The 13,610-nt window shown below is 38.7% G+C and overlaps 1 protein-coding gene across 4 annotated transcripts in view; it reads right to left on the bottom strand.

Moving 5' to 3' along the window:
- The window catches only part of LOC149245128 (putative phosphopantothenoylcysteine decarboxylase), a 176,636-nt gene extending 170,028 nt beyond the window's left edge, over window positions 1-6,608 (bottom strand). For 2 of the 4 annotated variants that reach the window (XM_089457662.1, XM_089457661.1), the window contains exon 1: window positions 6,379-6,608. The gene's annotated coding sequence lies outside the window, so the exon portion shown is untranslated. The other 2 variants (XM_089457660.1, XM_089457663.1) reach the window with 2 other exon arrangements.
- Between the last annotated feature and the right edge of the window lie 7,002 nt (window positions 6,609-13,610).

Consider the following 13,610-nt stretch of genomic DNA (forward strand, 5'->3'; position numbering starts at 1 on the left):
AGGTGCCCGAGTTCAAAGTAGAGCATGAAGGTGTATGTCTGGGATGTGCCAGAGGAAAACTTAAAAGGGTACCATTCCCCTCAAGTAATAGCAAGACCACAGATATATTGCAATTGATCCACTCTGACATATCTGGTATAATGCCCGTAAACTCTTTGGGAGGATACTTATATTATCTCACCTTTACAGATGATTATTTTCACAAGACCTAGATCTACTTCTTGAAGAAGAAGGATGAAGTGTTCACCTGGTTCTGACACTTCAAAGCCTTGATCGAAAACCAATCCGAGAAGAAAATCAAGATATTGAGGACTGATAATGGGATCGAGTACGAATCCAATGAATTCCAAGATTATTGCAGAGAAGCTGGCATTAAGAGGGATACTACAATGCCATACACTCCTGAGTAGAATGGTGTGGCTGAAAGGAAGAATCACTCTATTGTAGAAGCAGTTTGTGCCATGCTTCATGATCAAGGCCTTCCGAAGTTCCTATGGGTTGAAGCTACAAATACTGTTGTGTATGTTCAAAACCAATGCCCTCATCAAGCATTGGACTCTAAGACTCCCGAAGAAATGTTCACTGGTAAGAAACCTAATGTCTCTCATTTTAGAATTTTTGGAAGTCTCGTATATTTTCATGTGCCAAAAGAGAAAAGAAGCAAATTGGGTGCATCTGGGAAGAAAGGAATCTTTGTGGGCTATAGTGAAAATTCTAAGGGATATAGAATTTATGTGGCTGGTCAAAAGAAAGTTGAGATAAGTCATGATGTCACCTTCAACGAAGATATGGCCCTTAGGAAGATCAACAACCTTCCTATACTAAGGAAGGGCAAAGAAGCTCACATCGGAAATCAGGGTGCAAAAGAAGACGAAATGATGTCTAATGTTGATGAACCTATGGATCCTATTGATCCTCCTCCTCATGAGCCCTCCTCCTCTAAAAGGAGACCCTCATGGCTTAGGGAGACTCTCGAAGATGCCAAGAGACACATTGCACCAAGGGGAACTTTCCGTGAAAGCAAGAAGCCAAACAAGTATCAAGGATATTTGACCGCCATGAGCACTGTCATTCAAAATGAGCCTTCATCATTCGAAGAAGTCATGAAGCATCAAGTATGGAAGGATACTATGAATGAAGAATACGAGCCAATTATGAAGAATGATGTCTGGGATGTGGTCCCTAGACCCCAAGACAAATCGGTTATCACCTCTAAGTGGCTCTACAAAATCAAGCATGGAGCTGATGGAAGTGCAGAAAAGTTCAAGGCTCACTTTGTTGCTCAAGGCTTCTCTCAAAAGGAAGGTGTAGATTACGATGAGATATTTGCACTTATTGCCTGATACACCACCATCCGCTCGATCATAGCCCTTGCTGCCTCGCAAGGATGGAACCTACATCAAATGGATGTCAAGACCGCTTTCTTGCATGGTTCGATCAAAGAGGAAGTCTATGTGGAACAACCCGAGGGGTTTGAGGTTCATGATCGGGAATCTCATGTATGCAGGTTGAAGAAATCTCTCTATGGATTGAAGCAAGCACCTCGGCTTGGTATGAGAGGATCGATAGCTATCTGATAAAGTTAGGATTCACTCAGGCTTGGTATAAGAGGATCGAAAGCTATCTGATGAAGCTGGGATTCACTATAAGTGAAGCCGATCCAAACCTTTACCTTAAGGTTGAAAATGATAAACCTCTCATTCTGGTACTTTATGTGGACAACCTCTTTCTGACAGGTGCAGAAGCTCTCATTCACAAATATAAGAGGGAATTGGCTTCTGAATTTTGAGATGAAGGACCTAGGACCGATGCACTATTTCCTAGGGTTGGAGGTCTAGCAAAAGCCAGGTGAAATTTTCCTCTCTCAAGGAAAATATGTTGTGAAGATATTGGAAAGATTTGGGATGGTGGACTGCAAGCCTGTGACTACTTCGATGGAACTTAACTTTAAGAAGTTATGTGGTAGTGCTGTTGGACCTGAATTGGGAAATGCTTCTGAGTATCATCAACTCATAGGAGCACTGATGTTCTTGGTGAACTCCCGTCCGGACATATGTTTTGCAGTTAACACATTGAGCCAATATATGGTTGAGCCTCATCATATACATTGGATTGGTGCCAAGAATATTCTGAGATATCTTCGGGGCACAATCACTCATGGACTGAGATACACTACCGGAAATGTGAGGCTGCATGGTTATTCTGATGCTGATTGGGCTGGCAGTGTGGTGGATCGCAAGAGCACTTCTGGATGTTGTTTTTCTTTGGGTTCTGCTTCGATATCCTGGATGAGCAGGAAGCAGAAATCGGTTGCCTTGAGCACCGCCGAGGCCGAATACATAGCTGCTAGTATGGCCTCCTGTGAAGCTGTCTGGTTGAGGAAGCTCTTCAGTGAGCTGTTTGGACATGTGTTGGATACCACCGTGATCCTCTGCGACAACCAGAGTGGGATCCGATTATCAGAGAATCTTGTGTTTCATGATCGCTCCAAGCATATAGATATCAGGTACCACTTTATCTGGGATATGGTACAACGAGGAGCAATAAGGCTCCATCACATTGGGACTGATGAGCAGGTCGTTGATATTCTGACAAAGCCCCTAGGGAAGGTCAAGTTCTTGACCTTCTGAGAACGACTTGGAGTCGTGGATAGACCCTCTTATGAGGACCCTGTATGAGATGGTCATTGAGCTCTGGGAGCTCCGGGGGGCTTGGGGTACTTCTTGGAGCGATGAGCAACCATAGGGTGAGTGGTTCAGTCTTCCCCTAGTGGTTTGTTATGTACAGGGTGAGTGGTTAAGCCTTCCCCTGTGATACCCCTTGGTAACATGTAGGCAGGACGAGTGGTTCATCCTTCTCTTGCTGAGACATCCTACCCATGCAGTCTAGGACTCATGGGAAGTACCTCTCATCTGGCCAATGAGTAGGGAAATGAGGATAGGAACCATAGTACTACCGATGGACACATCATGTACTACCGTACTCCCTATGCTAGGATGACTGATATTGATCTAGGATCAATTGGAACTGACTTTGGGTCAATAAGAGTGGTATGAGACACTCTCTTTTGATTGGAATTGACTTCGGGTCAGTAAGAGTGGTATGACACACTCTCCTTTGATTGGGACTGACTTCGGGTCAGTAGAGAATGGTATGATACATTCTCGATCACTTCTTCTTCTTCATAGTTCAACAGAGCAGAGTAGTGCAGAGCAGTGCATTAATGGCAGAGATAGTACAGATTGGCAGATGGATTAGCAGATGGAGTTCTCCCTAGTTGAGAGGGAGTGTTAAAATTGGCAACTAGGGCCAAACTCCACATGGGTCATCTTATTTATGACAGCTGATATTTTTCTTGGATTCCTCTCTCCAAGAGGTGTAGGATTGATCTAAAGATCTTCGATTTTGACATGTACAAATGAAGTCTTGAATTTATTTTGATTATGGTCAAATTGTCAAAGTTGGCCAGCAAATTTATGTAGGCTCAGAAGCCCAACATTCACGTCTATTCATCCTCAATGTTGCATATAAATAGAAGGTGACTTAGCCTCATTTAGACACACACATCTTCACACTTCTCTTTCTCTCTCCACACATCCGAAATTTCAAGAGAGCGAAATTTCAGGAGGCCGAAATTTCAGGAGACCGAATTTTCGGACAATTTGACCAAGCGTTGACCTCCTTTGACTGTGTTTTTGTGAGGACTATCTCTATTTGGGCTGACCGTTGGTGGGCTGTTTGACCAGACTTTGACTGGGTTGAATTTGACTGTTCTGAGATTTGTTTTATCTTGTTGTTTGGAGGCCAAAATTGACTGAAGTTGACCGATTTGCTGAGGGTCAAATCTGCCTTATTGACCAGCGTTGACTTTTCTGGTTAGGGCTCTTTTGCTGCTATTATAAATTATCATATTTGTAAATTGTACTATCTCTCTCTGCTGAACTATTGAAGACTAAAAGAAGATTTGATCAAGGGTTTCCCCACATTGGGGTTTGTCCCTAGCTGGTGTCACATCTTGTGTCCTTTTGTATTGGCTTGTCTTCTACTGTTTATGTTTATGTTCTATCTGCATTTTACTATCATGTTGATGTGATTGCTAATCTGAATATTGATACTAGGCTAATAACGAAATTGAAGTAAAATTGCTCTAAAGCATAGAACATACCATTGTTGCCTAAAATTAACATAAATGTGTTTGTCATGGCCATATTTTGCATTTCGTGGTACATTTTCCTGTTGAATGTGACCAATTATGCTTTTATCTTTCTTTTTAGTTGCATCAACCTCCGGGGCATCATTCCAGGAATCCAAGGTGTGGGCAAGAGGAAGCGGAAAGCTAACCCTATGTGGACCCAGTGGAGGAATGTGGACCCAGGTGGGAGAAATGATGAATGGGGTAATAATGAGTGGAAAGGGGGTAATATATGCGGATAAGGGAGCGGGACCACACAACCAAAATCAGGGTTTCCCGTGAAATACCATCCCTAAAGCCAAATGGTCAGTAAAAGAGATCCCACGGGACTAGAATCCAAGGTTAATATCCAAAAGGGGTCTAGGGGACAAGAGCACAGACCTAGCCCATTCTTTCCGCCGAATCCCCCCATTAATCCATGCCCAAAAGTGTCCATGATAAGCAAACTACAATACTCAATTACCAAATGACAAGGCATACCTTTAGGTTCGGGAGGCCCACCTTCAAACATACAATCATGGCAGATGGGTGAGGGACCACATGGCTGACTCAGGTGGCAGAGAAATGGCACAACGAACTAGTTGGTGGCTGCAAGGGTCTATTGGCTGCTGACTGAGGACCATCTTGGAGAAAAAATTCTCCTGGGGATATCACCCACAAAATGGTGGGTAACAGTGCCCTAAGTGTGTCTTCATCGAGCAGCACAGGAAGATACTAGTGGGAAGAAAGTCCCTAAGAAGTTGTGTCCTTGAAGGACTAAGGAGCAACTAGTTGGGCAAGAAGTCCCAAAGGAGCTGAGGAGCAGTAGTGGGCAAATTGGAGACTCGAGGTGTTGATGCATTGAAGGACTAACAGTCAGCCACAGAGCATATTGGAGCCGAGTTCAGTGACCTAATGGAGTTGGTTCATTGATAGAGGCAGATAGGAGTTGTTGCAAATTGGGAGCCGAAGGACTAGGCAGATGTGTTCAGGACGCGTGGACTGAAAGGGCTTAGGGGCACCACATCAGCAAGTAGGTCAAGGTTGTCTTGTTCAGGGTAGATTTGCAGTCATTACAACAGACACCAAGCCTTAGTTGTTGTAGTCTTGTACGTGGATGTATGAGGGCCATTATCTCAGTATGGAAGCCCTAAACAGTTGATTATTAGTTTGATTAATATAACAAAGTTGGGTTGTTGTATAAACTTGCGTAGAAGGTTGTTTATATTTGCGCACATGTTGATTTACTGCTCTATATTGTTCCGATGTGCAAAGTAGTTTGTTTTGATACTTGGATTTGTAGCGTCAGTGATTGTAAGATTCTAACCTAGATTCCAGTATCTTGTAAGAACAACAACTTGCACCCCCAACCCAGCTTCCAGATTGCCAAAGTTTCACAGGGATCCGCAAAGCATGAAAGAATAAACAAAATATAGTACTGAAGTTCACATGGAAATTAAAGTCTTAAAGCTCCAGGTATACCAGCTTACTCAGGCTTCAAATAGTACATTGACAGTTACTGTGAATGCCAAGTGCCAAGAGATTTATCGTCTTCTTTCTTCCGGCCAGGGAGGGGTTGGGAATGGGAGCGAAAAAAGTTATTGTTCTTTCCATCAAGACCATATATAAATTCATGCTGGTGATTAATTTCAAGCTGAATCAATTTACTTGATAGAACCTATGTTGATGAACAAAATGTCAATAAAAGCACTGAAACGTGAACTTTGGCACCTCCGTAATCGGAGCCTACACAGACAGCATGAAATTTCTATCAGCTCGGCTGTGCAAATGTGCCTAGAGTATGAAATCTCTCTTATCATATATTTTGGTTTGAAGAACTACTTGACTCTATGTAATCTTGAGGATCGAATACATACTATCTTGCACCTGCAAACCCATTGGAGGTCTGGTTTTTAATATAAGTTATAGAACAAGAAGAAAATCCCATATAATATTTCAAAATAAATTAAACTACTTCATCTGAAAAATGCAATAAAGAAACATATTCATGAAATCTTGCAAATCCGAGCACGCCAAAACAGTGTAATCAATACCGAAATGGAAAAGGCTCAATTGTAGCTGAGTTATGTCATGTATATGATGAGCCGATGGGAGCTAAACCCGTGACCACGGCTTGGGCAAACGAGAGGCAGTGATCAAAACAAACATAAAATGGTGAAGAAAACACAACAGTCAAGACTGGGTACCTGGGCCTTCAGGTGTTGATGTTTTCCTCTATGTGACGCCGCCTTGTACTCGAATTTGAAATGGCTTACCCTCTTGAATTTATCTGCCTCGCATACCTCTCCGGATAAATGTTTTATTCAAATGTGTACTCCAGAGAGGCAAATAGTTTCACATGAATCTATTTGAAAGTAAAAGCAACTCTATGAGGCTTCACAGGTAGATAGATAGGGTATACAAGAAAAGAAAGCTAAGTATGGGCTGCCTATGGAATTTATTTTGTTTAATTTAGTTTTATAGATTATTTTTAGTTCGGTGGACGACCTTAAAAATTCATTCATATTAGAAGTTAGTTGGGATTTCAAAATGCATATGGTATCCATTTGAATGTATCTGTTTAATGAGAGGTTTTGGATAGATTTATTACAGACGTTTTAACTTAAGATTTAAACATATTGTTGAAATGGGATGGATATATATAGATTTAAACATGTTTTTGAAAGTGGGATAGATACATATAAATTTGAAATTTAAAGTAGAGTGAGATATATATAAAAATATATTTTTGAAAATAATGTGTGTATATATAAGTTTAGATTCATTTTAATTTTGGATGTATCAAGTGTGGAGAGGGATCAAATCTCTTTTCACTTTTATTTTAAAAGAGATTTGTATCTTGGTGCTTGGTAAACCTAAGTTAAGATGGATGTGGACTAGTTTAATTATTTATTGTAAATATAATTATAATTATAATAATTAAACCAACCGAGATCCCTTCTTAACTCTGGATCTACCAAGCACCGAGATACAAATATCTTTTATATATATACAAACCTCATATATATATATATATATATATATATAGGTGAATGGTCTAATACATCAAAGTTTCAATGCTTTTAAGAGAAGTTCAATCTTTTATAATATGAAACTTACTAGCCTACTTTGTCAATATCCAATAAAGTTACATTCCAAAAGACCATACATGAGTATATTCACACATGTTGCTTGCATAATATTTTTTTTAAACCAAAATTGTGATTTTTTATAAAAACATTGTGTTTGGGTCACAACTATTCCCCCAAATATACAAATATGACAAAAATTATTCCAACTATTCGTCTATCATCCTCATTTTACCTAGATTATGCTTATTCAAAAAGATTCTAACACATACATTATTCCACTTATATATTCTCCAGTAAATTCCTAATATCCAACAAAAAATATTGTTCATTTACAAAAACAAAGTTATTTTTCATCCTCTCCTTGAAAAGGGTCAACTTTATGAGCAAGATCAACAAAATTCAAAATACCTGGAGCTGACACATAAGGAGTTACCATAAGTGAAGGGATGGTCCAGATTCATCTTTTGGTTCAAGTCCTCGATTTGAGTTTGCAAGTTGGCCATCTGATCCTCCATTTGGCTAATTTTAGCCTTCAACTCAATAATCTAGTCCAAAGAGAGAGTAGGGGTGACTAGCATTTGCTTGTAATTTAGTTTCATCTTCATGTTTTGCAAATCTTGCAGGTCCAACTCCATATTCTTCCTCCTCGACATTCTAAACATGATTCTTAGAGTGCAACTCCAAGTTTAGTTACACTCTACCTCCTAAAAGCTAATTGTTTAACAAAATCCACTTTTTGTCTTTTGCACAAAAGACCAACCTCGATTTCCAATATCAAAAACAAAATGTTGAGCAAATGAAGAAAAACAAAAAAAGTGACTCTAAATACTTGCTTGAACAACATTGATAAGTCAAAGATATCCCACTTGGTACCACCATGTCGAAAACGCCCCGCAAACCAGCACCTAAAAGTCATCCCAAACAGGTTCAAGCCCCCTATAGGACCTCAAAGACCAAAGAATTCGAGCCACCTAAAAGCAAGCACAAACAGTGCCAGGGGTTCCCACAAGATGAACCCAACCCAACTTTACCATGAACTTTAGGAAACTTTGGGGGGAATAAAACCTTTACCAACGGACCTAACATGCGCTCTAGCAGGAATCTCTTGTGCCTTAGATGACATATTTCATCATTAAATAACCACATTGGTAGTAATTCCAAGTCACAATAATTTCATATACCTCGACTCACCATAAGCAGGGATCTCTTGTGCCTTAGATGACATATTTCATCATCAAATAACCACATTGGTAGTAATTCCAAGTCACAATAATTTCATATACCTCGACTCACGATAATAAATCCACGTCGAATCCCTTCCGCCATCATCAGTGTAGGCAGAGACATCAAAATCATGCCATTCCACGCCAATGGATTCCTCTTTAAGCGACGGCACCAACATACTATGCAAACATTAGGGGTCATAATATCCTCATGAATGTAACCTTTTGAATGACCTTTCATTCAAACCACTATGTATGAAGAACACCAAGAGCATAAATGATATATTAAATTGAATCATGTTATTGCATGCATGGGGCCATGTCCTTTTCTCACCAAACTTGAGGAAGGACAATGTTCCAATTTATAAAGAGGTGTTAAACTATGGGATAAAGGATTGGCAAATAATTCCATTCACTAGTAGATTTCCCTTAGCTAGATTTGTGCCTTGTTTGGCTAGTTTGTCAACTTTCTTATTGTTGAAACTTAGAACATGGAACACTAAATGAATAGAAACCTTTTTTTATTAGGAGATAGATCCTTTTGAATATTGTTTTAAGATTGAGATCACTAGGATAAGATCCTACAATGAAGTGTTCAAGGATGATTGTGCAATATCCCGTGATTATCAAGTTGCATATGCCAATTGAGTTTTCTAGATTGAGTCCTTGAAATAATGTGAAAGCCTATGCTTGGTTATTAGAAGCATGTTGCAATCCCCAAGAGTAAGTCCTTTCTAATAGCAGGAGTGTCCTTAGACACACATATTTTATTAATAAAGGAAAATAAAATTACACACACGTACACATATTTTATTAATAAAGGAAAATAAAATTACATAATATGCAAGACCTTACAACAATCTCTCAATCCTCTTGCAACAGGAGAAAAATAAGCTTATGTACTAAACTAAATTTGTTATGGATCACTTATTTCATGTGACAAGTTTCCATTTACATTTAATGTAATTCTAACAATCTCCTAACAAATTTCCTAATTTGATTCCTAAATAACCACACTTTTCTAGATGTCAAATCTATTATAACAAATAAATATTCTAAGAAGACTCTATGACTCTAAATAATTAAATATTAAACTATCTAAATAATTAAATACTAAACTATGTACTTTGGAACATATATCTAACGCTTTCATAATGTTCTCCAAGGTGAAAAATCACTTCCTATGGGGTCCTCCCACCCTTGGATTTTTCTTGGATGCTCCATCAAAGGAGAGGATATAATTACTTTGCAAGGAAATCCATTTCTTAAAGTCCTCTGGGAGGGGCCTTAACTACCACTTTCTTCATAATGAGGAGGTGTGGGAGGTTCCAACCTCATACCAAGTGCCATCCGCCATTCTGATTCTAGGGGTTTTAAATATTGGGCATTTGTAGGTTTGATATCTTTAGAATGTAAGATCTCCCTTAGTAAAGCCATGGTTGACCTAGTTATCCTTTTTTTATCTATTCTTTTCTCTTGAAATATAGCTTTATTTCTAGTCAACCAAATCTCCCAACAAATGAATTTTGGGAGGGCATTCTATACTCTTCTAAAAACAGACTTCCCATCAAAATTACCTGAGTGGCATCTTTCCCAATCACCCAAAAGAGCATGAATGTTGTTGGGCCTATTAACAATGTGATTTAATTTCTAAAGAACCAATTCCCACATTTACTTGGAAAAGGAGCAATGCAAGAATAAATGGTTAATATTTTCCTCATTTTACCTCTAGAGCTCATTCCTTGAAGGGCTTGCTACTCCCCCCTTGATAATATTTTTTTGATATTAATTTTTTTATGTGAGCTAAATTCCAGCAAAAAATGTTAATTTTTGGAAAGGCATTTGAATGCCATATTTTTAGCCAAATTTTTCCCTTATGGAGCATTCCTTCGAGGAAAAGTAGTGAGTCATATTCATTTTTAACAAATTAATAAGATAAACCCCATCCACATTCATCCATGTCCAAGTAGTGAGAGGGGGCACATCTTGAGAGAAGGAGACCAAGTCATTGTCGAGGGAATTGAGATAGGGAGGAATACATTAGAAATTCCAGTTGATCCACGATCCATCTTGAGACCATTTTAAAATATCCCACGCGATAAATTTCCCTTGGGAAGAAAGCCACTCACAAAGAGGAAGAAGGTGATGATGATGTTCTAGTGGAGGATGACCCATAATTCCATTAGACCACCTATTGATCAATTTTCAGTTTCTATGGATCCAAGTGATCTTGGAGATAATTAATGGGATTGAAGCCACGATTATCCTCCAAATTTGGGAGTCACCCCTAATGAGAAGGGAATTACAAGTGCATGATTTTATGTTCCCACTCAAATAGTTATGTTGGATGATTGTTTCCACCAATCAGATGAACCAGATACCAATCTCCAAGCAAGCTGGGCCCCCATTGCTAAATTCATGAAAGTGGGATCTCTTATTCACAGGCCTCCCATATATTTCAGGGTGCACACATTTTTCCAACTAATCAGATGAAATTTCTTAGAATTGGACTTCCCCCCTTGCTCGGATCTCTTGAGTCATCGGAGAGTGAATCCCAATAGGAAGTAAGAGGGTGAGAAAATTGATATAGGGGGAGAGAGAAAAGAGTGGACACAACCAAAATGAGATGGCATGCTGGGTTGAGCTAGTGCACTCCCCATTGGGTAAATTTTCTTTGAACTTTGCCAAGACCAACTGCCAAGAATGATGAGGAAAAGGTTTTAAATAGATAGACATGCTTAAATATTTGAATTTGGCCCATGAATCCTTCCCTGGAGACCCAAATTCTAGAGGATAATGCCTTGAACTACCTTGTTAATATTCCACTCATACATATGACTTTTCCTCTCATTAATTGACCCACCAAAAGCAATAATAAGTTTGTTAATAAGTAATTTGAATCTAGAAGTAATTATGGAGGAGGCTCTTCCTAGAAGAATTGTGTCATATGAAAATTGCAAGTAATTCATATTTTCTACTCCCTCCATAAAGAAGATGTCTAAAAGAGATTTTGTTCTTCTTTCATACTCCAGTCTCCTACTTAGAGATTCTACCATAAGGATATATAGTAAGGGGGAAAGTGGGCACCCTTGCCTTAATCTATCCATGAATTTGAAGAAATCAAACGAACGACCATTCAACAAAGTGGATATCCATGGTGACATGATACATGCAACTATCCAAGAGAGAAATTTATCACTAAAGTCATTTGTAAGGATTTCAAATACAAAGGAATGTTTAACCATGGTCAAATGCATTAGCCATGTCAAGCTTGATGACCATTCCTTCTTTTCCTCTACTTTTTCTAGAGCGAATCGCTTCTTGAACTGGAATAATGTTATCAATTATCTGTCTTTTGCCCTTAAATCCCCCTTGATTCTCAGAGATAAGGTGAGGTAGAAGAGGATTTAATTTGTAGGCAATAATTGTATAAGACGTATTACATTAGGAAATGGGATAAACATTAGAAAAAGAAGCAAGGCTAACTTCTTTGTGGATTAGCAAAAAAGAGGAGTTAATACCACCACCTATTTGTTTAGATTTATACATAAAGTACACCATTCTACAAAGATCGAAGTTAATGATATGGCAACACTTTCGGTAAAATGGTCCATGAATCCATTCGGGCCTAGAGCTTTGTCGGGGTTGAATGACCAAATAATCTCTCAATTATGCTTCTCAGTGGTAGTCTTCATCAATTTCTCATTTTCCTCTTCTTTTATCATTGTTGGAATGTGCTCCAACATCTCCAGTCCACCCTTAGGTGCCTCCTCCTTGTTCCTAATATAGCATTTCAAAATTTTGAAGGGATGTAGCTTTTTATTTTATCAAAGGTAGATAAAGAGGTCCAATTTACCTCAATGTTTTTTACATTATTTCGCTATTCTCTCATAATGGCTTGTTTATGGAAAAAGTTAGTGTTCCTATTCTCGAATTTTAACCACAAACTTCTTGACTTAAGTATCCATATTTCTTCCTCTTCATTTAAGACTTTGTGTATAATCATCTTTCTCGATGAAGAAGATCTAGGTTGACCGGGTGATTTTCCATTTCCCATAAAACATTTTCTAGGCTATCCTCGCACATTATTACCTCTTTGTTTTTTTATTGTAACATTCCTTCACCTATTTTTCTGGTGTTTATTTGGTAGCATTGATCTCCTACTCCCATATACATATTGGGGAGCCCATTATCCATTGAGACCAAACTTTTGATATAATTTCAAGAAACTTGAAGCTAACACCCACAATGGATCAAAATGAAATAGAATAATCCCAAGATCCTCCTATTGGGAAGTGACAAGTTTTATTATCCTATGACCAGAGCCGCTCCATGACAAATGAGAAGAAATGAGGGAAATATGTTTGCTCCAAGAAGAAATTGTTTGCTAAGAAGTGATGCAACCTGACAAAGATATGGTTAGGGCTGAGTCGTTTATTGCTCCAAGTGAACTTGGAATTGGGGGTTTGATATCGAGAAGATAAGGTTGAGTTATTAGATCCTCCATCTTCTCCCTTAATGGATCTCTTACTATACTTCCCCATTTTTTGTCCCGTAGGGAAAGAGTTACATTAAAATCCCCTCGTATCCATCCTTTTCCTTTAGATTCAAGAACAATTCCCAACAAATAGTCATGTATTTGATAAGAAAGTGGCATGTTCACATTCACAACATTACAAACTTTGTTTGAAAGAAGATGGAGAAACCTTGATGCTAGTCAATGAGGTGTCTTCTTCTCCTCATGCCTTAGCTTGAATTTTTTGCCCAACCATAATGTACTCAACCCACCAAACTCTCCTCTTGATCTTATTGCACTTGCATTTACTACCTTTCCAAATTATTTTATTTTTTCCAGGAGCATCTTGTTCCCTAATTTTTTATTCCTAGAGTAGAAGGATATGGGATCTTTTTTCCCTTATCAGACTTGTGATATATGCTTATATTTTTTCGCTACCCATTCCTTGATAGTTCCGGGATTTTTTTTCCTCTGGAGGAATTGACAACTAATAAGATTTTGTACTCACATGACACGAGGTCAATTTTGACCACTACCACTGTAACCCCTAGGTGCTTATGTATGCCTCTTCCATAGACACAGGGAAGTTAGGGGGATTTGAACCTCGA

This window comes from Pinus tabuliformis, chromosome 7 (assembly GCF_031772625.1).
Source record: "Pinus tabuliformis cultivar Carrire ecotype Pingquan chromosome 7, CPIR1, whole genome shotgun sequence".
Classification (NCBI taxonomy): Eukaryota; Viridiplantae; Streptophyta; class Pinopsida; order Pinales; family Pinaceae; genus Pinus; species Pinus tabuliformis.